Genomic DNA, 26,584 nt, shown 5'->3' on the forward strand with positions numbered 1-26,584 from the left:
TTTATTCATCTGTCCTCCATCCATCCATCCTTTGGCTCTAAATCACAATAGGTAACATAAATTCACTGTCATGAAATTCATCCTGTTGGATCACATAAATCCATCAAGTTACAGTGAACACCTGCTCTCCCTTAGTCTTTCCTCAAGTCAACTCTCTTGGAAAATTAACTCTTGGCAGGCTTGCAGATTTATTAAGCCATCCCCTCAGAATTTTAGAGTAAACAGTCATGTCATTATTCTCTGTCTTTACTTACAGATCTTCTATTTCAAACATTTAAATACTTATTTGTTGCTCTACTAATGATTCTCAGATCCTAGGTCCTCATATTCACCTGGCAAGATTAGAATGATAATTTTTCTCATCACTGGTATTTTCTTCACCAATTGTCCAGTATTGGGCAGGGATATAACTCTAGCATTTCATTCAATGCTTAGAGTCATCCAAGCTCTGGAGTGTTTGGCATCACTATCAGAAGATATCTTCATCTTCTCATTCAGTGGTCAGTAGAAAAGGAACCTGTTGAGCATCTATCATGTGCCAGAGACTTTTCTAGACTCAAGATACAACATCTAATATTACCCTCTAATTATGTGCAATCAGAGACCAGCTACTAAAAACCTGAAACACTCTTTCCATTAGGTCACTCTTACACACTGTAGTCATCTAGTCATCAAAGGGGCATATATGCATTATTGCGTGGTGTTTGAGGTGAAGAGTGACATGAGATGAGGTTGCCAGGAGCCAATCATGCAAGTTTTAGAAAGTCAAGTTAAAGACCTTAGATTTTAGGCTGGGTGTGGGGCTCATACCTGTAATCCCAGCACTTTGGGAGGCTGAGGTGGGCACATTGCTTGAGCTCATGAGTTGGAGACCCCCCGGCCAATATGGCAAAACCTCATCTCTACTAAAAATACAAAAAATAGCTGGGTGTAGTGGTATGCACCTGTAGCCCCAACTACTTGGGAGGCTGAGGTGGGAGTATCCCTTGAGCCCAAGAAGCAGAGGCTGCAGTGAGTTGAGATCGTGCCACTGCACTCCATCGTGGGTGACAGAGTGAGACTCTGACTCAGAAACAAAACAAAACAAAACAAAACAAAACACACAAAAAACTTAAATTCTAAGTGGAATGGGCAGTCATTGAAAGTACTAGAGAGGTAGACAAAGTAGAAGGACAAGAAAGTGACATCCTCTGATTTTTTTCCCTATCAGCAATGTCTATTACCTAGTGCCAGAAAACTTCAGGGCAATAGTAATTAATTTCTATAATACTTACTATGATAAGCTAAACAAATAGAGTGTTTTCTACAACACCAAAAGACAAAATTATATTGAGTATTGTTTTAGTGTTCAAAGGACTAGGCTGTATACTTGTTTAAAAACTAGCATTTAAATTATGATCTATATTCGAGTTATGAAATGCAAACTCTCCCTAACTAGAATATTTAATTTACCAGAACAGCTGAATACCTGAACAGTTTTTAACTCTTAAAAATCTTCTAGTTTTGACAGTAATAAGCCAATTCTGAGTTTTTAGCACTTCAGAGTTTTCCAGTTGTGACAATATGTAAATATACCAATGTTGACAATCTTAACTGGGATTTAAACTAATTTAGAGCCTTCTTTTTAAACCTCCATAATTCCTGAACTCAAACCCTCACAGAGTTTTGTTACATTGCCAGTCAGACATGACATCAGATTTTAGCTTTACCACTAACTGTGTAATATCAAAAAAATCATTTAATCTCTCAAGAATTCAGTTTCTATGCCTTCTTCACATCATTATTGTATTAAATGAGAAAATGGGTTTAGATATATGCATAAAGTGCTACCCAAGCAAAAATTCATATCATTTATTGATATAATTATTATTACCATTTTAGTTGAGAGTTGAGAAATAGTAAACTGTCATAGTATACATCATACAAAAGTAAAGAGTCCAACCCATTTCAAATGGTAAGGTCTTTCTCTTCCTTTGTTAACACAGAAAGGGGAGGAAAATCCACATCTCTTCACAAACCATCTAACAGTATGCTTTCCAATTCCTTCTGTTATAGTTTGGATGTTTGTCTTCCACATCTCATGTTGACATTTGATCCCTGATGTTGGAAGTCGTGCCTAGAGGAAAGTGTTTGGGTCATGGGGGAGGATCCCTCATGAATGATTTGGTCTCATTCTCAAAGTGGTGAATGAGTTTTCACTCTGTTAATTTCTATGAGAGCTGGTTGTTAAAAAGAACCTGGCACCTCCTCCCCTCCTCTCTCTTGCTTTCTCTCGCCATGTGACCTCTGCACACACTGGCTTCATTTCACCTTCTGCCAGGAGTGGAAGCAGCCTGAGGTCCTCACTGGAAGCAGATTCTGGTGCCGTGCTTCTTGTGCAGCTTGCAGAACCGAAAGCCAAATAAACCTTCTCCTTCTAAACTACCCAGTCTCAGGTATTTCCTTATAGCAACACAAGTGGACTAGGATACCTTCTGTTGAATAACATTGACTCTAAGATTCTGTAACATCTTATTTAACTTTCAGTAATCTATCAAGACAATCTAGTGTTCACACGAGGCATGTATAAACTAAAGCTGAATCCGTCATTTTCCTCCCCAGCCAGTTCTTTTGCCAGGGTTCCCTCTCCAAGTAAACTGGTGCCATCATCCTCCGAGATGCTCCATCCAGAAACCTAAGAAGTATCTTTGATTCTTTCTTTTCACAGCCAAACCATCAGAGAGTGCTGTTAGGTCTCTTTCTTGTGTCTATCCAATCTGTTCACATAGGCTTCTCCCATCGCATGAAGCTATCACCTTTGAGATATGGCCTCCAAGACTGCCATAGAAAAGGAAGAAAATGTGAAGAAGTCACCTCAGATACTTTACCACTTCAGCCAGGAAGAGACGGAATTGTGCTATATACTGTTGGCCAGCAGGAGTTTGGTCTATGGACCATGTGGCCTCACCTACATGGGAGACACTGGAAACAAAGTCCCTGGCTGTGAAGCCACTCCCCAGCAACAGCTCTGCACTACACAGAAGAGAAACTTGGCTCTTTGGAAGTCAACTAGCTGTTGTTTTCAAACCCCGTTATCCCTTCTCCGCAGCCCTGAGCTCTAGTTCCACATAATTAACTGGTTCTGCCATTTACTACTCATGTTACTATGAATAAACTTATACTTCTCTCAGCCTCAGTATTCATATCCACAAAATGGATCTTATCTCACAGGTTAGCTCTGAAGACTAAATAAATCACGCATTCAGTAACTTAGCAAAATCAATCACTTATCACAATACATATTTTGGTTTTTTAATTTTTATTTTTTATTCCCATAGGTTTTTGGGGAACAGGTGGTGTTTGATTACATGAATAAATTCTTTAGTGTTGATTTCTTAGATTTTGGTGCATCCATCACCCAAGTAGTATACACTGTACCCAATTTGTAGTCCTTTATCCCTCACCCCCATCCCACCCTTTCCCACCGAGTTTCCAAAGTCCATTGCATCATTCTTACGCTTTTGCATCCTTGTAGCTTAGCTCCCACTTATGAGTGAGAACACACAATGTTTGATTTTCCATTCCTGAGTTACTTTACTTAGAATAATGGTCTCCAATTCCATCCAGGTAACTGCAAATGCCCTTATTTAATTCTTTTTCATGCAATAAATATTTTTGAGAAATTGAATATGAGTGTAAAATTTGACCCCAGGATAATCCTTAAAATCGATGGCATTAAAAAAAAAATCTATACTATGACTTACTGAATTCCTTTTTTCCCCTAAAGCTGATGGTTGAAGAAGACTTTGAAGTGTTTTGTTTCCTTCTCTTTCCTGCTAAAATCCTAATTTAAGCAAAAAGTTCCTGTTCTTGTATGATGACTTTTAATCAGTTTCCACTGAAGGATTAGAAAGGGGCAATGATCAGACACAACTAATGGGTAGCTAAATTACATAACATCAGGGAAGAGATCAATGTCTGGTTCGGTAAGATGAGCAAAACTGAACTCCAGGGAAATTCAAACAACAGGCCCACAGCCACACAGAAAATTTTAGAGGAGCCTGGTCCCAAACTTTCATCCCTTTACTTCAGTTTGGTACGCTTTACCAAGTTGCTTCATTAAATATGAGGGGGTATATATGTGTAATAAGTAACTATATATAATCACATAGAAAAACAAATGTTGAGAGCACAAACTCATACCTAGTTTCTGTAGTACTCCAGCATATAGAGTAGTTTTAGTTTTTTTGAGTATGGTTTTTGTAACTACTTCTACACTAAATATATCTAATTATTTTCTAAATGTCTAGAACAGTGTGATGAACCCCATTTGGCTGAATAGCATTACCTGAAAATAGAAATGACTCACATTTCCAGTGACGCTAATAAGTTTTTAGCTGAAATTTGGCTTAGCATTTTGATTAAATTTTCTGTTAAGTGCACTAAAAAGACTTTGAACTGACGAGATTATAACTTCAAAGGCAGAAGGAAAGTAAAGGGTGACTTTAATAATGATGAAAAAAAAAAGCCCAGAAAAAGATATCATTAGAAACAGGGTCTCTAGAAAAGCCAAGATCCAAATGCCAAATCTGAATGAAGCTAATTGTGTGGTGCTCTCCACAAATGTATTTTGTTTTTTCTAAAATAGTCACATTTACAAGATAAATTATATGCTGAATTCAAAAGTTTGCTAGCACCCTAGTCAGGTTGGCCCAGATATTTCTCCTCTGAAACTCAGTTGAAACCAGAGGCTAGCTCTAGTCCCTTCTGTTGAGTTGCTAGTCATCTAAATACATCCACACATCTTGTTCAGTTCTACCATTTGGCTTAAGTAGTGCAAACTTCGGTGATTTCGCAGAATTCAATCTGTTATGAAGTCACCAGAACACAGAACTCCTTACTTGGTGTGGCATTAGGAGCTGGTCTGCTATATTTCTCCAGTTTTATCTGTCACAGTAACTCTAAGCACTCCACTCTGAAACCAAACAAAAATTCTTTCTATTCCCTAAACAAGTCTGCACATTTGTGGTCTACGTATTTGCTTCTGTTTGGATGACTCTTTGGATGACTTTGTTTTCAAACTATGGCCACAGAAACCTTCCCCTTGTCAAGCTGGCTCAGACACGCCCCACTATTCCTGCTGGAAGTTGGATTTCAAAATGGATATTTTTCCCTTTCTTCCAAATTTCACTTAAGACTTCATTATAAAACTTATCAAATTTTGCCTCATATTACAGTTTACATTGTCTTTGTTCTTTTAGATTTTAAGCCAGTTGAAGGCATTCATCTTATCTCATTCATCTTGTGCCCATTGTTGATCTTAGTTCAGTGTCCTGACTGCAGATGGAACATTCCCTATGCTGAGAAGAGGGCCCCAAGCCAAGCAAAGGCTCAAGTGTCAAAAGTGACCTTCATCCCTGTGGGATATAAGTGACCAAACCAGGAGCTTTTAAATTAAGACTTCTTCCATTACTGAGAAAAAAAATCTTGACTAAATACTTACTTGCTAATCTACATTTGTAAAAGAGCATGTAGCATAAATACAGCGAACACCCTAAAAATACAGCAAAGTAAATGAAGAAGCAGAAGGAAAGGTGAGATAAGGCATGGCGAGCCCACACAACACTGAAGAGACCCTCACACTCTCACTCAGTGCCTCCTCCCTCCTGTTTTAAGGTCAGCGAAAATCTTGTTAATCTCTTTTCCAGACTAGAAAAGCAGCAGAAAATCAGAATGAGCCAAGGGGGCAAAGTTAAACCTAAGTATTAATGGGAGCTGCCAGAGGGGAAATGAAACATCATATACTTCAGAAAACCAGAGAGCTTTTATCTTCAGGCCAGCAGCCCGAAGCAGAACGAACAACAGTGTCCGGTAGCTCTGCTGAATTATAGCACAGTGTGTTAATTGATATTCTAAACAATGATCAATGTAAAAAGCACTTTTAAAATGGTTTAAAATAGTTACAAAAATGTAACTTTTCATCATCAAAATATAGGTCAAATTATGTGTAATTATTTTTGCTTAAGAAATGTATTAGTAAGAATATATATACATATATTACAGATTAGAAATATTATCATCAGATATGAGGTTTTAAAAGGATACATCTTAATCTCCCAGAAAATGAGATTCTGTGAAATAAGAACAGCTAACTGTAAGCTAGCATTTATTAAATGCCTGCCATGTACTTTTCATGCATTATCACATGAAACTCACAGTACTACACTGTGAAGTGGGTGTAATCATCTCCACTTTGCAGATGAGGAAGACCTCTCTGAGAAGTCCTGCAATTTGCCAACATGGCATGGATAGATAGTGATGAGCCTGGGTTACATCTGGACTCATGGAAACTCAAGGCCAGTATTCTTGCCCCATTTTCACGCTGTCTGGATGGATGGATGAGGAGTGGGCATATGGGGTACACAATGCCTTGACCATGTACACGCTGAACTCAACTCACACGATCTTTGGTGATCCCCTCATGCTTCCCCTATTCTCCTCTCCCAGCATTCCTTGGAACATCTGCTCTATCTGGTCTGTTCTCTCTGGTCTACTCAGTTTTCTTGCTAGCGTTGTTATAGAGAAAGAAATTTAAATGAAGAGAGAAAACAAAAAGCAATAGCAAGAACAGTCAGTGATGGCAAATGGGAACCAAATATCCCCTTTCCACCAAGTGCTAGCTTTTTAAGTAGGCTTCACCTCTAAAGCATATGAAGAGGCCAGTTGTCAGGCATCTTTGTGGAGGGTGTCCCCTGGCGGTGATGGTGGAGGGGGGTGGGGCATTACTCTAGACCTTTCAGGGAATCCCCTGTCACAGAATATATCCAGTCAGAGGGCAAGGGGAAAAGCAGTACTGTTTCTATCTCTGAATTGTCAGTTTTTATTTTAGTGACAGAGTGACAGAGATGACTTCTGGTTTTTCACTTCAAATACTTTCAGCCATCAATTTCCAGCCAAACCCACTCCACCACTGTGGTACACCCTCTGTCATTCAGCTAGTGGCCAATGGTGGGCCACATCTGACATAGCTTGCTGTTCATGTCTGCCTGAGGCCACTTCCCAGTATCTAGCAGGTTTTATTTATAAATAATGCATATGCAAGGATGCTGGGCTACCTGAACACTGTAGGTGATAAAACTCCAAGTCCTGTTTCCTTGTCCTCAAGGCACTTTTCATTTGAGATAACTAAACAGTGTTTCGTTTTTGAAATATGAGAGAATGAGGAAAAGTTTATGGTTAGGAGAAGAGTACTATAAACTCAAGCTTGTTTCATCAGCAATTAAGAAACAACTTGGAATGTCTGCTTGAATTCTGTCATTGAGAATCAAATGTAGTAAAATTCCTATTACAACATAGTACAGTTCACAGAAACAGTGCATGGCTCCAATCCCTTTTTCATCAGGGTATGTCTTTTAAGATTCTAGGAAAAACATATTCATGAACATGGTATGATAAGTCTTACACCATGTAGCAGTGATTCTTAATCTCTTTTTGGTCACAAACTCCAGTGAGAATCTAATAAAAGCTATAAATCCTCTCATAAAATACAGGCAAGAACGTATCTACCAATCCATGTATAACATTCCTGGGAGTTTACAGGCTGCCTAAATGTATCCGCAAACCCCAATTTAAGTCCCTCACTCTGTAGGAACTCAATATATATAGTTTTTGCATTAACGTGTAAAAACAGTGAATGATGAATTATCTTGGCAGAGACAACCCAGCTATGCTGAGCATTATGATGACTCTTTGTCAGATACTAAATGAGTTGCTTAACACCTTGGAAGGAATCAGAGCCTGAGTCAGGCTTAGAATACACAGTATCTGTCCCTGGACTCATGATGATGGATGCTGTAAATTACAGTCAATCAGCCAAGCCCTCTGTCATGTCTCCGTCATGGAGCCTTCCTATTTTTCCTCTGGCTGGTCTAGTTATCCATCTGTTCCTATTACACAGCCACAGTGCTTTTGCTGGACCTGCAGCTTTCAAAGCTGAATAGAAGGAGAAAAAAACCCAAACCAGTTATTTCAGAAGCAGAAATAGAAATAAAGAGCTTGGTCATTACCAATGATGATAAAGGAAAAAACAGACATAGTTCCTACCGTGTGCTAATTATTTAGTACAATGCTAAACCCTCTCACATACCTTGTCTTGTTTAATCCTTAAATCTATCCTGATGGATAGGTATTATCCATGCACTTTTTTTCATGTGGGTAGCCAGAGGTTCTGAGAGATTAACTGACTCATGTAAGACCCCATGGTGAATAAATGGCACTAAGATTTAAATATATTTGAGCTTGACTGCAGGCCTAGTATTTTTTCCTACTACACAATGCCTATTTTTTAAAAATCTGAGACTTAAGTTCATGATTCCTATATTTTGAAATTATCTATGTCTGAGAGACCTCAGATCTTCCACAGATGAAAAGATGTGCATGGAGGGAGAAAAAAGGTGACTTATACCTTCTAGAATACTCAGGTGAATTCCAACATTGAGGTTAGGTGGTCTTGGCTGAATCGCAAAGCAATCGAAACCTTACCTGGAAAACTGGGCCTCAGTCCAGGAGTGTTCAGACTCACACTGCCTTTTCTCTCACGACACGGCTAATTGAACCACAGACATAATCAATGGTATTGAGCAATAATGCTAAAACATTGTATCCTCTTTCCATTCACCCTCAGACACCAAATTAGCCTTCACCTGCATGTCCTTTTGGATCAAAAATAAAAACCTAGATGAACAGTCATGACAAAAATACCAGCTTGTTTTGGGCTATAAAGGGGTCGTGAGTCATTGTTTGGGCTGTGTTTGTTAAGGGCTCTGAGACACACTAGATAGCGCAGTAGTTTTGTGACATCCAGACTGTTTGCCTCCTCTCATACACCTTTAAAACACAGTTTGGTATAATGACTGAGGCATCAATCTCCTTAATTCAAGTATCCAGGTTGAAAACAAAGCCACATCACAATTCTTTAGGAAGATGACTTGGGGGTGTCACATCTCTCTTTTCTGCCTTGACAACTCCCCCTTTATAAATTTTTTAATTTCTCTACCCCTTAAGGGAGGTGCCTGGGGTAAGGTAAGGGGCTTTATCTGGGAATTACTGCCATAGAGCAATTGGCTGGTCAGATGAAAAGCCTTTAATGTCTACTCAGAGGATGTCTCCCAAAGTCATACACAGAAGGATGAAATGGATGCTGTGTATGAAGAACTAAAAACATTTGCTCTTTGTAAATAACACTAAATAAGAAGAAGACAGTGACAGGAGATGGGGCTAAAGGGTTAGGTCATGGAGGTCCCTTTGTTCCATGGAAGTGGCTTGGACTTCATTCTGAAAGTCACTGGGAAGCAAATGTAATGTTTTAGTGAAACATTTACGGGGTTAGATTTGTACGTAGCAGGGAAGATGAAGCGAAGAGCAAAGACTAGACACAAGGAGACCAGTTTAGAGAACATGGTGACAATTTAGTCAAAACACATGATGGGAGCCCTAAAAGAGGATGGTGCTATAGAAGTGGAGAAGAAGAAAAATAGTGGATTAAATAATTATTTAGGAGATAAAATAGGAAAAACTCAGTGAATGATTGGATGTTGGGTTGAGGGAGTGGAAAGAACTCAAAATGATTCACAGTCAGAAGTAAGGGGCTACAGGTTGACCAGAGAAGACTGAGATGTCTCAGACTGTACAAACAACCAGCTAACCCACTGCTGATCCAATTCAGTAACTCACATTTTTACAAAGTGGTGATAGTTTGTGAATTGGATATTCATTACATCACATATTTCATCATCCCAACCATCCTGTGAGATAAGCATTATTTTGTCTATTTACCACTAGATGAGAAAATGGGTTGAGAGAAAGTTAAATGGACTTGGTCAAGGTCACATAACAAAGCAATGGTAGAGTGAGGGTTCAGATTCAAGTTTACACAGCTTAATGTAGAAAATGACTTTATAAAATATTAAACCATATAAATTGTCCATTTTGACTCTTTTGGTGTTTTCATGTTATTTGATTTGGCAGTATGCTATGTTGTTTCTCTATGGAGGAATCTCATTGTCTGAGATGACCATGATGGAAATGCTTTTTCATTCATTATTTCGGCATCTTTCTTTTGCTAGTGCATTCTAGTGGTTTCTTGCACGGAATATTTTGCTACATTATGAGATGAAACTCAGAACTCTGGTAATAAGTCCAAGGGGTGAGAAGTTAAGTAACTTCTTTGATCAGTAGAAACATGTCCTTCCTTCCCCAGCACTTTTTCTTCTTAAACATCTTTTCATATTTAGCATATCTTAGAGGTATTTTTCCAGAGACAGATCCTACCTATTTCACCAGGTTACCATGAAAGTAAAATAAGCTAACACATATAATGGGGATTCATAAACTATAATGTGCTGCCCAACACATATTTCTGTGTTGTTATTCTCTGATCAGTTATGGGATAAAAGGAAAGAAGACAAAAAACTGTAGTCAATATCCTCTGGACTCCTTTCCGATTCTTAGTATATTCCCTCCATTAGCACATTCCAAAGTGCATCTGAACTTGATAAAGCAGCTAGGTGTTGATTATATCGAGCTATTTAAAATGAAAAGAAAATACTCCATAGCAACTTTTGTTATTAAGATATTGGGAGAAAGTTGGAAAGTAATTGTTTAGACATAGGTCTATCAAAGATAATAATCTTAACCACACTTAGATTGGTCTCTTTTTCTAATTAATTTATTCTTCCATTCTAGACCTTGCTTTAATCATTTTGCTTAAAAATGATTTAGAAAAAACAAAAAAAATTTTCTACCCTGAAAATTTATATTAAGCTTTTAATCAAGCATTTCTCGATGTGTTTCATAGCTCTTAATGTGTTTCCAGTACAGTGTGTGGTCTGTGTGACTGGTTCTAGATTTATATTTCTGATGCTCTATCAGAAGCAATACAAGTGAATATTCTAATTCTAGTCCAGTTTCAGTAAAAAAAATTCTTTTTAATATATGAAACCATTGGGAAAGCATTGCTTGCTCATTTTTAAAATGAAAATTTAACTTTGTGGATCACTAACCATAGACACTGTCCAAATTCTCTCACTCAGAAAGTATGGGATTTGATATATAATTCTCACATAGGATGTGATTTCTATATAAACCCTAGTACACATCAATGCTTATTAAATAAAAATCTCTACTTGATAAGCACCATGAAAGAACTGAAATAAGTTTTTTTCCATAAATAGCCTGAGAAATCGTTAATACCTTGTCCTCAAAAACTGAACATTCTATTTCTTTCTCTTTTTCCAAGACAAATGCTTGTCAAAAAGCATTAGCTTAACATTTATCATCTATTTTAGGACTGATTCATTTAGGCTTCACCTACTTGCAGGATGTATAAGGTGAACTTTCTTATATCTTTCTCCCGATATATATTTGTAAGGCAGAGAAAACAAGAACAAAAACAAAACCCCATTGTTTCCCACAGGTAATAACTAGAGCACAGAATGTTATTTTCTTTCAGAGAGGCCAAAGTTTTAATTGAGGGCTTAATTTTCTAACATTTCTAAAAATTTATGTAAAACATTCTTACTAAGTTCTAGGAAACTTCTGGTATTACCATGAGCTAAATATGCAAACTTATTACAAGAAAAGAATCTCTCTTTTTAGACATCCAGTTATTATTAGTAATTTTCAAGGTGAGCCAGGAAAGATCATGAGATATCTCTTTACATTGGTATCTTGCACCTGTAGGGCTTTTGACTGTTTTGGGGCTTTTACATACAGTATTTCTTTTTTATTTATTCATTTATTATTATTATACTTTAAGTTCTAGGGTACATGTGCACAACGTGCAGGTTTGTTACATATGTATACATGTGCCATGTTGGTGTGCTGCACCCATTAACTCATCATACATACAGTATTTCATTTGTTCTCCATAACAATCATGTCAGGGAGGCAGATCTCATGATCATTCTCTAGAAGAAGTTCCCGGGGTTCAGAGAGCCCAAATCAGAAGATACCAGTCATGGTCACATGTGGATCATGCAGGGAGCTTTTAAAATGTTCATGTTTCCATCATAATTCTGGGATTGAGGCCCAGGAATTTATACATTAAAAAGGTCTCCAGGCGATTCTGATGCAACTGCTCCATGGCTCAGTATTTGGGAAGCTCAGGTCATACGGGTTGAGTTTCAGGTCTCTCAAATCCTATGACAAGGTTCTTTCTATCACCCACCCAAACTTTGAATCTTTCAGATCTATTATTTGGACTTTAAATTTGGATCTATTTGGACTTTCAAGGTTTTCTAGTAGAAAATCCCTGGGGTTTGAGAGGCCAATATTCTGCTTTCTCCAGATCACTGATTCTCAGCTTAGTGAGGTCTCCTCTGTGTACACCTGATGTTAGCAGCTCCTTGATCTGTATGGAAAGGAATTAGGCAGACATGTTTGGGACACTGCATCAGAAAGGTGAGGTCTACAGAGAAAGGGATCTATGTACTAATTTAGGGATATTGCTTTACTAATCTGTAATTAGGAAAAGCTTTCTGAATCAGAATGAAAGTTGAACTAAATTAGTATTTTTCAAACTGCAGGCAACAACTCATTAATCAGTCAGGAAATCAATTTACACGGTCTTGACAAGCATTCTAAAAATGAAATTGAATGCGGTAAAAAGTAGGGCTCCTTATATACAGGAAGAATAGGTATTTTAGTTTGTTTCTGCTTTTTTTTTTTTGTAAAATACTTCACTTTTGATTTTTATATGTATATCTGTATTCTGGGTCCAGTGGAACATGTTTTCATTACTGTGGGGATTAAGTAAAGAAATTTTTGAAAACACTGGACTAGATCATTTAGCTTTCTTCTCATTATGGATTGTTAGGATTCTGTTCTATTCTTTTCTCTCTCTCTCACACACACACACACACATACACACACTCGAAAACAAACAACCCTTCCCCAACTCTGACAAAAATAATGGACAGAGAAAACTGTTTAAGTTTTCTGAAGCACTATAAAGGTTGCTTTTAGCAGAATCGTTTTACTTCTTTTGTTTTTGTTTGTTTGTTTGCTTGTTTGTTTTTAGGACGGAGTCTCCCTCTGTCGCCCAGGCTGGAGTGCAGTGGCGCGATCTCGGCTCACTGCAAGCTCCGCCTCCCAGGTTCACGCCATTCTCCTGACTCAGCCTCCCAAGTAGCTGGGACTACAGGCGCCCGCCACCACGCCCGGCTAATTTTTTGTATTTTTAGCAGAGACGGGGTTTCACCGTGTTCTCCAGTATGGTCTCGATCTCCTAACCTTGTGATCCGCCCACCTCGGCCTGCCAAAGTGCTGGGATTACAGGCGTGAGCCACCGCGCCTGGCCTTTTCTTCTTTTGAGTAGGACCAGCATGTGTGTACTGGAAAGTGAAGCACTACAATCTGTGTTCATGTGGAGAAGTAGTTTTCACTAGTAGGAAAAGGTTTGAGCACTAAAGCACCACAAATTTTCAAAAACGAGTCTAAATTAGTAAGGTTTCACCATGTAAACAGTGTTTACTAAACACCGTCCCAAGAGATCCTTCCTGTTTTTGGTATCTTACCTGTTCCAAGCTACTCTACACACTATTGGTGGAATGAGTTTTCTAGTTTGCAAACCTAATCATGTCATGCCCCTGCCTAAAATCAGCACATTTTCTGGTAAAACCCACAGGCTTGCATGGTCTAGGGGACCACTTATTATCATGACCTAATCTACCCACTGGCTTTACTGGTTGCTCTCTCTCTGACACTTCATAGTCCAGTAACATTCAACCACTTGCATCCTTTCTAACGGCTCACTGTTTCAGCCTCTCGTTTCTGAGCACACTCTTCTCTCTGCTCTGAATTCCCTTTCTCACATGTTCACCCAGCAAAACTCCTACTTGTGCTTTGGGATAAAACATAATCATCGCCTTCTCTATGAACGTTGCCTTGGTAGCATCCTTTAGGTGGAACTGGTTATTCTTTCCTTGCTGCCACCATCAGAACTTGTAAATGCCTTATTATGACAACTACCATGAGTGAGACTTTTCATTGACATGACTTCCATTCCTAGGAGGGGGTCTCTGTGCTAGTTCCCCTTTGAATCCCTAGTTTCTAGCAGAATGGTAGAACAAATGAAAGCTATTCAAACTGAAAAAAGATTCTACCTTGGATAAAAATTTTTGTTTAAATGTGGGTCATAATAACACAACTTTTGTAATAAATCTTCTTTAAAAAATTAAATTTCTATAAACTTATTGAAATGAGCCCAAAGGCACAAAGGCTGACTGTTTAACGTGCTGTTCATAAGGCTGCATGTTAAATGCCACTGAACAAAGGCAAAGCAAAAACTCACTGAGCCCGAGAAAGCTGTGTTTTAAATACCCATTACAATGGAGACCAATGTGTCAAATCTTGTAAAGGTTCTATCTGCATTCATTGCACCTTGGGTTTTAATACTGCGCGCCCCTCTGGGTTACAAAGATGGTATCAGGGATCATTTCTGTGAAGGCTGAAGGGAAAATCTAGACTCTCTTTAGTGTTCAATTGGAGTTCGTCAGGTTGAAAATAGATCCCAAGTGTCCAATTCCCTGAAATGCAGGATCAGCCATCTAGCCACAGGAAACCTGAGGAGAGGGTAATATTCTCTGTAAGACCTCAGAGCCTCCTTGGTTACAGGAGCCTAAAGTTGTTTTAATATTGTTTTAGCATTTATTCAGACTGAACAAAAATCCTCAGTCACAGTATTTTGTACATTTTCCTCACATACTCAAAATCAAGTGGGGCAGCTATTAAGGCAGCATAAATACACCTGTAGTTAAATAAGATGTGTAGCATGGAAGTCTATCTTTTCATACTGTACATTCAGACTCAGAAGAGAGAAGGCGTGTGAGGATTTGGAGAGACAGTATAGATTTGTAAAAGGGATTCTCCTGGGAGGAGAATCAGGACGCCAGGATTTTGTTTGCTTTATTTCTGCCTCTGACTTGCTGTAAATTTTTAGGCACGTCACTTAGCCCCTGTAGCCCCAGTCACCTACCAGTGGTGTAGATTTGGGCAAGTCACTAAAACTCTGTAAATCTCAATTTCTTCAAGTATAAAATTAGGCTGATTATACCTATCTTATGGGATTTTATGAGGAGTAAATGAAATAACATGATGAAATATGTTCCCCTATGCCCTAGGACAGAGGTTCCCAAATTCACTTGATGTTTAAGTAATATTTTCATAAAACAGAAATACCTAACAGTTTCATTCATTAAGTAGTTAGGTTTGAATAACTTGAGCATTTATGTCCTTAATAACTTAGTAGTTGTTTGAAAAAATACACATAAATTGAAAGAAAAATAACAACTGAATTGTATTTATAACTAACAATAATTATTTACTAATGAGGGGTATGTTGCTTGCTGAGCCCTGGGTAGAACATTGCCTTCTTCATTTCTCGTTCTACATTTTTTGGTACATTTTTTCTACATTTTGGACTGTGCTTGCATTTCATCCCAGTAAGCCTCTAAAACTCAGCTTTGCAAGGATATGACATCATCTAAAGGAATGTGGCATGGTAATATGGTTTGGATCTGTGTCCCTGCCCGTATCTGATGTTCAGTTGTAATCCCCAGTGTTGGAGATGGAGCCTGGTGGGAGGTGATTGGATCGTGGGGTAGGAGTTCTCGTGAATGGTTTAGCACCATCCCTTCGGTGATGTTCTGGTGATACGGAGTTATTATGGGATCTGGTTGCTCAAAAGTGTGTGGCACCTCCCCGCCACCTTTCTTCCTCCTGCTTGGCTGTGTCAAGTGCTGGCTCCCCTTTCACATTCAGCCATGATTGTAAGTTTCCTGAGGCTTCCCCAGAAGATCTTGCCATGATTCCTGTACAGCCTGCAGAACCGTGGGCCAATTCTCTTTTCTTCATAAACTACTCAGTCTCAGGTATTTCTTTATAGCACATGAGAACCAACTAATACACGTGGCCAGAGGTTGAAAGTGTGAAGTACCTTAAGCTCATTCAGCATCTGACAGATTTCACTTCGTTTTCCTCGGAAATTTAAAGCATTCCAAAGTTAAAATTTAAATTAAGCACACAGTTTGGAAACTGTGGCTCTAACACAGTGGGTACTCAGGGTCTCTGAAGTAGGTGAATTATCTCTTTCAGGTAAACCATTCTATGATGTGTTAGTTTTTATTGCTTTCCTTATACTAGTCTGGATAAAGTACATGTAAAGAAAATAAATTAAAATCACCCATTTATCTTGCTTCTGGACTAAAAGACCCCTTTACTGTCAAATCAAGTAACTAGTGTCAGCATCTAGATACTGATAATCTTTGACACTTAAGGTTGCTACTTTAATTATTGCAAAAAGGGACAAATGCCTTTTTAAAAATATATACTTGCCCAGGATAAATTATTTTTCTCCATGCTGGCCAGTTGTGTTCCCTTTCTGTTTGAACTATATAGGACTTTAAATCTGTTCACAGTTAACCAGCTGTATATGGTACTACTTTTTCAGGAATGTTGTATTTTAATGCAAAATCACTCAATTTGTCGACTTTTTATTTATGGAAGCTAAAAACATTCAGCAAGCATGTGAATCTTGCTTAGAAGAGGTGACACTGGGAAAGGAAACAAAATGTTAATGCTTAAAATCCTTTTTACTTGGCATGGACAGGGGTTAGAGTACTCTAGAAAGTCCCATGCTCTGAGAAGGAGAATTAGTACCTAAATGCTGACTCGGGTGCTCCATCTTGTGTCAATGGCAACTTACTGTTAATGACTACCTTGAGTGTGTGTTGAGAAGGATTCTGAGGAAGTAAGATCTTCAGAAAATTCTGTGCAATGATCAATCAATGATGTCTGTCATAGACTGGAGAATCAGGGCTAAGTGGAAACATACTTGCTGCATGTTTGCCATCTCTGGCTGAAAATATATAGTACTGCAGAATACTCCCCCTACCTCCCATTTTTAAGGGGACAAAAGCACCAGTCTCACTTTTGCTTAGTTATTTTACCGTTTCATATCAAAACAGAAAATAAAACAAATAGCATAAACTAACGTTCTGTCAAGTTTTAAATAAGGTGCTCAGGCTAATAGAATGTTGGATAAACAGTTTTCTGTTATAGAAAACCAAATACTGCATGTTCTCACTTATAAGTGGAAGCTAAATGAAGAGAATTCATGAACACAAAGAACGGAACAATAGACATTGGGGCCTACTTCAGGGTGGAGGTTGGGAGGAGGGAAAGAAGCAGAAAAAATAACTATTGGGTACTAAGCTTCGTACGTGGTTGATGAAATAATCTGTACGAACCCCGGTGATATGAGTTTACCTATACAACAAACCTGCAGATGTACTAAAATAAATTTTTTAAGCCAGTTTTCTGTTATAATATTGATAAGTCAGGCCAGATGAGGGAGTAAATACATCTTTGGGGACTGTCTTTAAAGTAAAAATATTACAAAATTTTAAGAATACACCTACCTTGAGTTTGAAAATATTTGAGCAGCAGTCTTTCCTATTCTGAAGGAATAATTCCCTTTATTTGATACTTAATTGTAATAGATGCAATTGCAATTCTTGAAATGCTCATTGCAGATCTTTTTAAAAATATTTTGAGATAATTGTAGTTGTAAGAAATAATAGACCCCACATACCCTTCACCCCATTTCCTATTCCAGTGTTAACATCTTGTACAATATCACAATCAGGAAATTGACATTGATATTTGGAGCGGCAGAAGGCAGCCAAATGCCTAGGCTGATGGGGGCATGTTCCCAGTGAAATCCCACCTCCAAGCAGAAGACAGTTTAAAGCCTGAAAGCCAAGCTGCAAGTTAAGTCCTTGGACCAGATTGAGAACTTATCTTCCCCTTTGGCATGCTTTCCTCTGATCTGTTTCCACCTTTCACCTATTTTACATATACCTACCCTTTCCTAATTGGTTTTTCTACACTGTTGTGCCCACATCTGAGTGATGTCTTTGCTTTGCCTTTTCTGCATACTCACAAACCAATCAGCACACACTCCCCATTCTGAGCCCATAAAAGGTCCCAGACCCAGTCACACAGAGGACTTTCTTGCCTTCTGGTAGGTGAACCAACCCACCCACCCTGCATCCCCTCTCTGTTGAGAGCTGTTCCATCACTCAATAACATTCTTTTCTGCCCTCTTCATACTTCAATGTCCAGCATATCCTCATTCTTGTTGGGCATGATACAAGAGCTCAGGAACTGCTGAATGTGGGTACAAGCTATAACATTGGTTAGCTGGGGCACATCAGCTGGCTTGCAAAGTGACTGAGAAGAAAAATCCTGCATCAATACAATACACTTACCTATTCAGATTTCACCAGTTTTATGTGCACTTGTATAGGTTTGTATTTTAAATGTGATTTTATAACACATGTAGATTCTTTTGCTCACTACCATAGTCAAGCTACAGAATAGTTCTATTACAAGGATTCCTTGTGCTTCCCTTTAACAGTCACAGCCACCTTCCTCCTTCCCCTCCTCAAACCACTAGAAGCCACTAATCTCTCTTCCATCTCTCTAATTTTGTCATTTCAAGAATATGAACAAATGGACTCATACAGTATGAACCATTTTGAGATTCGTCTTTTCAACACAGCATAATGCCCTTGAGATTGATCCAGTTTGTTGTATGCATCTGTATTTCATTCCTTTTATCACTAAGCAATATTCTATAATATGGATTCCATATTATGGCTTGTTTAATTAATCACTCTTAATGCACATTTTATGAGGAGGTTAGAAAAGCTAGTAAATGGAAATGTTAAAAGCACAAGCTCCCTTACATGCACAAAACCTGAGAGTGGAACTCAGGAGTTCGCCAATATAACTTTTACCTTTATCTGCTCATGTTTTGCGAGGTTGTGGAAGGTTTGAAGGTTATCACCATTAGTATGGTGAAAACTCGATTAATAGAAACTGCACACTGATGAGAAATAATGTGTTTTCAGCTATAAATAGGGACTGATGACTTCTTTGTGGCCTATTCCCCAGATCACAAATACATTTTATTTCCAGTAAAAACTATGAGCCGTTGGTAGTGGCTGCCTGGAGGTCAGTGATGAGAAGAATTCGGAGGGTGAGTTCAGGCTCAGCAGGAAGAGAACCCAGCTGATGCTTGATGTCTGCCACAGGCACTGGCAAAGATATTGCCACAACTGTACCAGCTGTTTGTTAACAGTGGTGTTAACAGAGCTAAAGAAAGGTCACGCCAGCTGAAAAGTCAATGATCAGCACGAAGTGTATGAAAACAATATTTAGAAAAACAAATCTGATAAATGTGTCTTTAGCATGGTTCAGGTGAGGAGCTCCCAGTAAACAGCGTGGCCCTGGCAAATTTATCTCTGTAGCGTGAAAGGATGGCTCAAGCCAGGAACTCCTTCATTACAATCTCCTGATTCCATTTTAGTCTGACTCCACACACATCCAGGAAACAACTCATTCTGAGAGAGAAAGCACCAACCAAAGGAGCTAAAAATATTTTCTTCTCCTAATATTTGAGTGTTCAGAAAGTGACAAGCAGAGTGTTAATGCATTTTCCGTACATTACCTCATTAAGTGTCCCACAATCTTGTGAGGTTGGGTCCTATCATTATCCCCATGTATAGATGAGGACTGAGGACTTGAGAATATCAGCAACCCACCCAAGCTAGGAGACGGATGCCCTTGGTGTGCGTCTCCACTGCCGCTCTTTCTCCTTGGCCTTTTCTTTCTTAGTACAAGTTAATAAACTGGAGTTTATTTTGTATTCAAATCTTTATATGCAAATCTCTGGTGAGTCTGGGCTGCATGACTGTTCCCACATTCCCAGAGCCTGCTCATCTCTGAGCACTGGCAAAACCGAGTACCTGGATCTCCAAGGCTAAGGGCCAGACCTGGGAAATAGAGACCCAAGTGAGTTTTCTGAAGCCACTTTGCTTAGTTGTGAACCAACTTTCCTAAACCACACTCTTCTTCATCACACTAACAAACCACGGAACAAATCTCATCACAGATGATAAAACTACTGAAAAAAAGTTACATTTACAGGGTAAGAAAGTAAGTTAATGTTAATAACAATATGTCTAATAGTTGAATTGGAACAAGTTTCCCAAGGAGACCTACAAGGAAATACAAAGCAATAATTTGGGAGACTAAATAAGTGTTAGGAATTTTAGATAGGTACACACCTTTACATTAAAATGAAAAAAAGTTTCTATTTGTTTCCTTTCACATAGCTGCTTATTCCCATTGTAATACTCTATGAACAACCTTTTTTCTTACTTCTAGATTTTATGGCTACCAAAATATTTAAAAATTTCTAAACTTATACTCACTTTCCACTTTATAACTTTAAGTTGTGAAGAAAGAAAAACACACTCTTGTTATTGGGTAACCATGAATAATAGTCTTATTTCATTTCTTGTAATATTATTCATTAAGAAACATTCAATGCTAATCAGAATATGTGTTCTATTCTTTAAGAATATTATTAGATAAATATTCTTTAAAGTATGTTGGAATCTCTTAATCTTATTTAGAAAAAGAGGAAATACAAGAGATTTTTTAAAAAAGAAAAACTTGGCAAGTTACAGAGCAAAAGAGGACCCGAAATGGGCCGCAGCTGGGTTTGTTTTTATATCTTTGTCCTGCTCTGTTGCCCAGGCTGGAATGCATAGAGATCATGGCTCACTGCAGCCTCCACTTCCTGGGCTCAAGCAATCTTTCCACCTCAGCCTCCTGAGTAGCTGGAATTACAGGCATGAGCCCCTGTGCCTGCTAAACTGGGTCTCTTTTTGACCTATCAAGGGAAATTCATTGTGCCTTATAGCTCATACCAGTATTCCATGTTTTCTAAATGAGTAGAAGAGACCCTTACAAGGGAGCTATGTGTCAAATCAGCCACATGTTGTAGTAAGTGCTATGAGACAATTGACCATCAATCCATGTGAAAGTAAACAGAACTGTAGAGCAGCAGGGACTCTTACTCATTGCTAGTAGAAATGCAAAGTGGTACAGCCACTTTGGAAGACAATCTAGCAGTTTCTTACAAAACTGAACATACTCTTACTGAATGATCCAGCAATTGTGCTCCTTGGTATTTAGTAAAATGAGTTGAAAACTCTGTCCACACAAAAACCTGCACATGGACGTTTATAGCAGCTTTATTTATATTTGCCCAAACTTGGAAACAACCATGATGTCCTTCAGTAGGTGAATAAATGAATAAGCCATCGTACATCCAGACCGTGGAATATTATTCAGTGCTAAAAAGAAATGAGCTATCAAGCCAGGAAAAGACATGGAATAAGCTTAAATGCATATTACTAAGTTAAAGAAGCCAATCTGAAAAGGCTACATAGGCCAGTTGCAGTGGCTCATGCCTGCAATCTTAGCACTTTGGGAGGCAAAGGTGGGAGGATTGTTTGAATCCAGGAGTTAGAGATCAGCCTGGGCAATGTGGTAAAACCCTTTCTCAAAAAAAAAAAAAAAAAAGAAGAAAGAAGGAAGGATAGAAAAGGAGGAAGGAAGGAAAGGCAAGGCTACATACATACTGTATGATTCCAACTATAAGAAATCGTAGAAAAAGTAAAACTATGAAGAAAATAGGAAAATCAGTAGTTCCGGGGGTAGGGTCAGGGAGGGAAATCAGAGCACAGCTTTTTAGGACAGTGAAACTATTCTGTATGATTCTATAATGGTGAATACGTGTTGTTACACATTTGCCCCAAACCTATAGAATGTACACCACTAAGAGTCAATCCTAATGTAAACTATGAACTTTGAGGGAGAATGATGTGTCTACGTAGGTTTATAAATGTAACAAAGGTATCACTCTGTGGAGAAAAGAAAGAGAGATCAGACTGTTACTGTATCTAGAAGAAAGAAGTACACATAAGAAACTCCATTTTGTCCTGTACTAAGAGAAATTCTTCTGCCTTGAGATGCTATTAATTTGTAACCCTAGCCCCAACACTGTGCCCTCAGAGACATGTGCTGTGTTGACTCAAGGTTTAATGGATTTAGGGCTGTGCAGGATGTGCTTTGTTAGAAATGTGTTTGAAGGCAGTATGCTTGGTGAAAGTCATCGCCATTCTCTAATCTCGAGTACCCAGGGACACAATACACCGCAGAAGGCCACAGGGATCTCTGCCCAGGAAAGCCAGGTATTGTCCAAGGTTTCTCCCCATGTTATAGCCTGAGATATGGCCTTCGTGGGAAGGGAAAGACCTGACCGTCCCCCAGGCCGACATCCGTAAAGGGTCTGTGCTGAGGAGGATTAGTGAAAGAGGAAGGCCTCTTTTCAGTTGAGATAAGAGGAAGGCATCTGTCTCCTGCTTGTCCTTCGGAATGGAATGTCTCGGTGTAAAACCCCATCATGCGTTCTATTTACTGAGATAGGAGAAAACCACCTTATGGCTGGAGGTGAGACATGCTGGCGACAATATTGCTCTTTACTGCACTAAAATGTTTGTGTAAAGTCAGACATAAATCTGGCCTACGTGCCCATAGAGGCACAGCACCTTTCCTTAAACTTATTTATGACACAGAGATCTTTGCTCACATGTTTTCCTGCTGACTGTCTCCCCACCATTACCCTATAGTCCTGCCACATCCCCCTCACCTAAATGGTAGAGATAGTAATCAATAAATACTGAGGGAACTCAGAGACCAGTGCCCACGCGGATCCTCTGTATGCTGAGCGCCAGTCCCCTGGGCCCACTGTTCTTTCTCTACACTTTGTCTCTGTGTCTTATTTCTTTTCTCAGTCTCTCATCCTTCCTGACGAGAAACACCCACAGATGTGGAGGGGCTGGCCCCCTTCACACTCTAATGGGGGATGTTGATAATGGGGGAAGCTATGCATGTGTAGGGGCAGGGGATACATGGGAAATCTCTGTACTTTATGCTCAATTTTGCTGTGAACTTAAAAGTGTTCTAAAAAGTCTATTAAAAAGAAAAAATGCAGTAAGCAGGACTGGAAAAAGAAGGAACTTTATCAAAATGGGGATGAGAAAGAATCTGTGTTCATCACCTAGATCATTCTAACGGGCTTATGTTGAGGCTAAGAATCAGATTCTTGGCCTAAACAAGGTACAATTATCTGAGAAAATTTTATCGTTAACAATTGGATCAAGATACCTCTAACATGTTGTTAGGAGGAATGTGGCATTGTTGGTGAAATGGTTTGATAAGATACTTCCAGACCAAATTCAGAATGTGTAGAAAGGCTGTAGATAGAGGGGAGGGTCAGAGACCCCTTCTCACTCCTGCAGTAAGATGGTCAGTGCTCAACTGTACAGAAAAGTCAATGAACACAGACGATGTCAAGTTTACTGTGGGTGCATGATATAAAAATACCTCCATTGCCTTAAAAAATTTACATTGATCACTAATATGGAAATGTTGGTAAGAGTGGATATTTTGTTGGGGCAGTTTGAAAAGGAAGACAAGTGAGCCACTGACAGCTGAGCTACAGAAGGAAAATGTATTTCTCATTTTAAGAAATTCTGATATATGCCAGGTGCAGTGGATCAGGCCTGTAATCGCAGCACTTTGGAAAGTTGAGGGGGGCAGATCACTTGAGACCAGCCTGGGCAACTAAAGACACCCCATTTCTACAAAACATTGAAAAATTAGCCAAGCGTGGTGGTGCACGCCTTTTCAGATTGGCTTCTTTCACTTACTAATATGCACTTAAGCTTCCTCTATGTCTTTTCCTGGCTTGATAGCTCATTTTGTTTTAGCGCTGAATAATATCCTATGGTCTAGATGTATCGGGGTTTATTCATTTACCTACTAAGGACATCATGGTTGCTTCCAAGTTTTGGCAAGCTACTTGGAGGCTGAGGCAGAAGAATCACTTGAGCCCAGGAAGTCAAGGTGGCAGTGAGCTAGGATCACACCACTGCACTCCAGACTGGGCCACATCTCTGTAAAAAGTAAAAATAAAAAGTAAAATAAAATAAATTCTGATATACAGAACCCACACTTATGCAATCAATAATTAGATGAAAATTATTTTCTAACATGTCGTCCAATTTCATACAGTTTACTAAAGGACTCCCTTAATCAAACAAACAGATGTGGGTAGATTCTAATTGTTTCTAGGAATGCACAAGAAAAATAACATTTGCTTTTATCTCCAAAGTGAGTAGGATTATCCAGTGGGCCATGTATGCATTTGCTTGTCCCACTAAAAATGGGAAACAATGTTAAAAAATGACATTTCTCAAAATGAGTATGAAAAATTTTGAAATTTGCTAGCCTCTCTTATCCTTATGTGACTGAATGACATCATTTTGATTTTTGAATTAGACGTGGTGGTTGTAGGGGATGCCAAAATCCCTTTAGTACCTTGAGTCACTTGAGGTCTTAGTCTAATCCTGCCTCAAGGAATTTAACATCTGAATGGGGCAACTCACACACGGGGAACAAAGAGAGAATCTGCAGTATTCTATCATCATGTGACAAATTGTGTCTCACTGTCTATAAATGCAACATAAATTTCAGAAGACAATGGATAATAATTTTATTGAAGAGATGAGACTTAAGCCAGGCCAAAAGGATGGAGTAGAACCTTGGTAGTCAGAAAAATATTTGAGATTTGTATAGGCCATGGAGGGTTTAAATAGCTAGACATTTCCATGACACCTGAATATGATTCCTTAAGTAAAAAAACCTTTACTTAAAGAAAATATCTTAGGAATATGCTGTCAAACACTCTCATTTGTTGAGAATTCAGGGGTTGGAGGTAATTACATACAAACAAATGTGGCATCAGGAGAGTGTTTTTCACAGGCATTTGGGTTTTTACCACAGGCATTGTTTGGAAGCTGGTTGGTGGGGAGGCACAAAGTCCCATCACAAGCTCCAGAGCCCCTGGGAAAATCCATTCTTCTGGAATTTATGGCCCAGAAAAGCCAACAGTTTGAATTTGCTTCAGGGACTCTTGCCCTTCTAGTCCAGTATTAGGGAATTTGTTTTGTTTTTTTTTTTGAGAAAAGGAGAGAAATTGGGGTTAAGAACAGAATTTCTTTTTTTGTGTGTGCCCAAATTATTTAAGAAAACAAAGTCTAAAATAGGCAGGTCTTAGCCTCTTCAGCAAACATTAAATTGATTCATTCTTTTTCCATTCAGTCATGAGAAATTTCTGAATCCTTTACCTTCTCTTTACCCCAACCCCTACATATATATATATGTATATATGTAAACTATATATATATATATATATATGTAAACTTTTATCAGAAAAAGTTACCATGTAGGTATTAGGAATCTAAGTGGAAAAAAATTAATGATGACATATTCAGATGCTAAACAGAACATTAAGATATAATTTAATATTGATTAAAACAGGCGCACGTTTTACTGTTGGAGAAAATTTAAGAAAAAATAAGATAAGAGTTCTGTTTTTGTTTCTCATGCTCAGTAGAGAATTTTTTTTCTTTTCTTATCACATTTCTACCAAATTTTACCTTTAAAGTTCTCAAACCAAGAAGGCAGTATGTTTGCCTTATTTAAAACCTTAAAATTCAAATGCTACTGCTACAAATGAAGTTTTGGTTCCTTCTAAGAAGATATTCAACTGAGAATATATTGCTAATGATCTGCAAAGAATAAGACACCAACTAAACGTGAAACCAAAAGGGTAGAAAGAACGAAGAATGCAAATAGGACATCGTGAAGGTTAACTGCACTTAGAGCTTTGTAGATCACAGGTCTGGAGTGAAATTTTTAAAAATGCAAAAAAAAAAAAAAAAAAAAAGAACTAACGAGAAAGAGTGAAAAATTAACTTCTTCAATTAGTTGTTATTTCTTTTATTTTGTTGTAAAAGTCAAATTACTATAGAATAATTTTAGACTGACTATATTAGACTGACTACATCTCTGCCTTGGAGCACATGGTCCCAAATAGTGACAAATGTTACATATGAACAAATCTGTCTTTTACAGAACATTGAAACACTGTTGCTCTACTTTTCTTCCACAGTCCAATGAAGTAGGGGTGGTTCTAATATTTTTTTGTTTTGCAGGTAGAGATGCCGAAGGAAAATGAGGGCAAGTACCTTCCCAGAGATACTACAGTGAGTCAGGGGCAACTTGGGCTATAGGCAGCAGCAGTATTTGCCTTAATACTCTGATGTTTTCAAGGAGACAAATATATATGGAGCTATTCCATTTTCTTTAGTTAGTGATCCTAAAAGATGATCTGGCAATCTCCCGAATCAAAGAATAAAACATGGCCACCCTGGAAGTTTAATAAGTGAAATTATTACAAAGAGGGTCTAAATAACAAACAGAGCATACTTCCATAAATACTTCAGCAGATTTTGTTTTTGAGTTTAAGAGCTAATATTGTAATTCAGATGAAGTAATACCCCCATGATTTTGTTGTTGTTGCTCTTCTTGTTATTGTCTTGTTCAATGAAAAGAAGATCAAAAAGCAAAAAGTGCAAGTAATAGAGGTTCCAGGTAAAGGTTAAAGGAAGTAGATGCTTTTATTGAGAGAAGACTTAGTACTACCAAATTTTACAAGGGTTTTTTCCTTTCTTTCTCCTCCTTTCCATTTCTGGCCTTCATCTTCCTTACCTTTGTGAAG

General features: G+C 38.4%; 1 protein-coding gene and 1 long non-coding RNA gene across 16 annotated transcripts in view; one reads left to right on the plus strand and one right to left on the minus strand.

Moving 5' to 3' along the window:
• Nucleotides 1-26,584, minus strand: part of SGIP1 (SH3GL interacting endocytic adaptor 1) — a 214,751-nt gene that overhangs the window by 133,945 nt on the left and 54,222 nt on the right. The window lies entirely within an intron of this gene.
• LOC129034315 (uncharacterized) overlaps nt 1-26,584 on the plus strand; it is a 109,779-nt gene that overhangs the window by 66,831 nt on the left and 16,364 nt on the right. Inside the window, exon 4 of one of the 2 annotated variants that reach the window (XR_010124317.1) lies at nt 2,708-3,165. The exons of the other annotated variant lie outside the window; for it this stretch is intronic. This is a non-coding gene — a long non-coding RNA (uncharacterized LOC129034315). Of the gene's footprint in view, nt 1-2,707; nt 3,166-26,584 lie in introns of those variants that run through there. 2 annotated transcript variants of the gene reach the window in all.

This window comes from Pongo pygmaeus, chromosome 1, assembly GCF_028885625.2.
Source record: "Pongo pygmaeus isolate AG05252 chromosome 1, NHGRI_mPonPyg2-v2.0_pri, whole genome shotgun sequence".
NCBI classification, from domain to species: Eukaryota; Metazoa; Chordata; class Mammalia; order Primates; family Hominidae; genus Pongo; species Pongo pygmaeus.